At 35.8% G+C, this 3732-nt stretch overlaps 1 pseudogene across 1 annotated transcript; it reads left to right on the forward strand.

The window, feature by feature from the left end:
- Positions 1–307: 307 nt before the first annotated feature.
- On the forward strand, positions 308–2568 carry LOC149221437 (small heat shock protein, chloroplastic-like; annotated as a pseudogene). The gene is made up of 3 exons (XR_016249367.1): positions 308–509; positions 704–1041; positions 2027–2568. The product of XR_016249367.1 is annotated as a small heat shock protein, chloroplastic-like (transcript).
- The last annotated feature ends 1164 nt before the right edge of the window (positions 2569–3732 follow it).

The raw sequence follows: 3732 nt of genomic DNA on the forward strand, positions 1-3732 counted from the left end.
AAAATGGTGTATAAAATATAAATGGGAATGTCGCTTGTTCAAGTCTCTCTCCAACCATTATTGTCTCGAGCATCCCAGAGTTCTCGATCGTTTGGATTAATCCAGATTTACAGGAAAGCAGCCACCTGGTAAGCGAGCTGCACAGCTAACCTAACCATGTGTCCACAAGCATATTTACCAGCGCATCCCCACACTCTTCTGGAACGCACCCTACGGACCGAAGCATCAGCTACCAACACACACCACCACCCTTTTCTTGAACACTCGCGGCAGTACGCATGTCAACCTCAGCACCAACACTGTATGCTTCTCGAACATTCTATTCTCAACACCACCACCGCCCTGTTCTTGAACTCTCTACTCGATGTTATACAATTGTCTGCCTGATTGCTTTCTATTTCCAGTGATTGGCATAATTGGTTCGCCGTTGGTGCTCTTAAGTCGATCTGATAACACTGGTGGGTTGTCCTTCTCTCGTTCCAAATATTTGAACTCGTTGAAAATCACAGGTAAGATCTTGTTTGCGCCCCTTCATGAACGAACTTCACGGTCTCGCCTCTTTCGAGCGAATTAAGTTCGGATTTTTCTCTAGTATTTATACCATATGGATTCATTGATCCTCTTTACTTCATTGAACTTATAATGAAATTTGTGTCAATGTTTTGGGCTTTGATAAATTTATCGTAAAATTTTGCATTTGCAGGTTTGGCTCGGTTTCTTAAGCAATGGCAGGTTCCGTCTTTTCTAACAAGTACATACTTGCAACTGTGTCTCCTTCATCTCCAATATCCGCCAGAAATGGAGCTACTCCGATCCCCAAACCAGGCCCTTTAAATGCCGTTAGTTTTTAACCCATTGGCAAAAGGCTGCGGTCCAATGGGGCGGTGTTAAGCTCTTCTCCTAATTTGCGGCGTGAAAATGTACCCCTGGCCAGAGCAGAAAGTAACAATGAAAGCTCCATAGAAGTGCAGAATAGAAGCAAAGAAGTCGCTGACCAGAAGGTCAAGACGGTGGAAAGGGTAACCGACATTTCGTCGTTCGGTAAGGTTCCCACAGACATGGCAAATCCAGCTCGCCGGGCTTAAACTTCGAGCAGATTGGACATTTTTTCTGGTCAATTATCTGAGTAGAAATTTTTTCTGGTCAATTTTTTCAGCAGATTGGTCTTTTTTCCTGGGCATTTTTCCTGCTCAGGATTGGGCATTTCTCGTGCTCAATTTGCAGAACAGATTGGATATTTTTGCTTCTCAAAAAATTTGAGCCGGGCAGATTGGGCAGTTTTGTTCCTCAAAATATTGAGGAGATTCATCATTTTTCATAGTCAATTGTCTTTGATCTGGCATTTTCCATAGTCAGTTTTCTTTAATCTGGCATGTTTAATAGTCAATTTTCTTTAATCTGGCATTCGGCATTTTTCATAGTCAATTTTCTTTTTTTCTCTGGTTGTAGAGGTAGAGTTTGAGATTTTTAAGAATCATAACTTATTTGCAAAGTTCTAGTTCCTATGCCAAAGTTCTTGGCAATTGTTCCGATTCTTGTTCCTAAAGGAATTTCAGGGTTCTTTACACATTCAAAAGTGCAAAGTTCTAGTTCCTATTGCAAAGTTCTTGGCAATTGTTCCAGTTCTTGTTTCTAAGGGAATTTCAGGGTACTTTACACATTCAAAAGTTCAAAGCGCTAGTTCCTACTGCAAAGTTCTCAATTGTTACAGTTCTTGTTCCCAAGGGAATTTCAGGGCACTTTACACATTCAAAAGTGCAAAGTTCTAGTTCCTAGCAAAATCCTTGGCAATTGTTCAAGTTCTTGTTTCTAAGGGAGTTTCAGGGTACTTTGCACATTCAAGAGTAGTGCAAGAAATCACAATTTTACCTGAATTTTTTAAAAAACCGTGAGACTTGGCTGAGAAATAATTCAGTCATTTAGCTTTTACTGACCGTTTTTTTTCTTTGGTGCTGCTGTGCTAATTACAGGTCATTTAGCTTTTACTGACTGTTTTTTCCCTTTGCTGCTGTCGTTCTAATTACAGGTTTGGTGGATCCATTTTCTCCAATGAGGACTATGCGTCAGATGCTTGATACACTGGATGGGCTCTTCGAAGACGCTTTCATGTTTCCGGCTATATCTTCCCCGCGGGGTGTTTTGAGATCAACAGATAGCACGTTAGCGGTTCGAACCCCGTGGGACATGATGGAAGACGATAATGAAATTAAGATGAGACTAGATATGCCAGGACTGTCCAATGAAGATGTGAAGGTTTGTGTGGAGGACGATGTTCTTGTCATCAATGGAGGACATAAGGGAGAAGATGGGGGAAACGACTCCTGGTCGGCCAGGAGTTACAGCAGCTACAACACTCGGCTCTTGTTGCCGGAAAACTGTGAGACCGAGAAAATCAAGGCGGAGTTGAAAAACGGTGTCCTCAATATCACCATCCCTAAGGCCAAGGTGGAGTCCAAGGTTTTGGACATTAATGTCGAGTGAGCCCTGTTAAAACATCTCGGGTTTGTATCTGTAATATGTAATATGTATATAATGTGTATATAGCTATTTTCCTTTCTTTGGAAGTTACATACGTCCAACTATGTTGTTTTCGACTTGAAAACACAATTCTTCCACTCCTATAGACGGAACAATTCTTCCACTCCTATAGACGGAACTCAAAGTTAAGTTCATATATTTTTCTAAAGAAATTTAAAAGTAACGTATTTGATTTAAAAATACAATTTGTCCACTCATCTATAAGAATTCAAAGTTAAGTTTATATAGAAGAATTCATCCAACCATGTTTTAATGACTATTTACCAAATATACTTTTTCAAATTTAATTTTTTTATTTAAAAACACAATTTGCCCACCCATATACTTTAAATTTTTTATTTAAAAACACAATTTGCCCAACCCATATAGAAGAATTCAAAGTTAAGTTCATAAAGCAATTATTACTCCGCCCCGTACATTTTATATGCCTGGAAAACAAATTAAGCCAGGGTGATTATCATGGTAGTCGATGATATCGCTATGAAAAAACATTTAAAACAATTAATACAAATTTCAAGGTGTTTAAAAAGGGTCTTTATATTTATACATCTACAATTAATTATCGTATATTATGAGATTATACATTATGAATAATTAATTGATTTTATATCTTAGAAACCGTTAAGGGTCTTAAGCGATCTAAATTTAGTTTAATATATAAAAATAATAATAAGAACATGAAATATACCATTGAATTTAACACGTTGAATATAAAATATAATAATAATAAAATGGTAGATTCCATTGGATATAAGACTACTTGAATATAAGATATTATATATGAATAAAATATACCTTATATATGAATAAAAGGTTGTGATTATAATTATAAAAGGTTAGTTTTTTTCTTATATTAATTGTATTTATGAAATGTTTATTCTTATATGAGGTGTCCTCTGTTATCGTATTATAATAGTTTTATATTATATTTTACTTCATTGTATTATGTGTAAAAGGTTTTTTCTAATATTAATTGTAATTATAAAAGGTCTTTCCCTATATGAGTTGTCTTGTATTATAATAGTTTATATTATATTATAATCGTTTATGTTATATTGTATTTTGTTATTGTATTACGGGTAGTTTGTATTAGGGATATTATTTTGTAGTCTATTATTTTAGTTTATATTATTTTATAATCGTTTAGATTATATTGTATTTTATTATTATATTACGGGTAGTTTGTATTAGGGA

Source organism: Pinus tabuliformis, chromosome Q (genome assembly GCF_031772625.1).
Source record: "Pinus tabuliformis cultivar Carrire ecotype Pingquan chromosome Q, CPIR1, whole genome shotgun sequence".
NCBI classification, from domain to species: Eukaryota; Viridiplantae; Streptophyta; class Pinopsida; order Pinales; family Pinaceae; genus Pinus; species Pinus tabuliformis.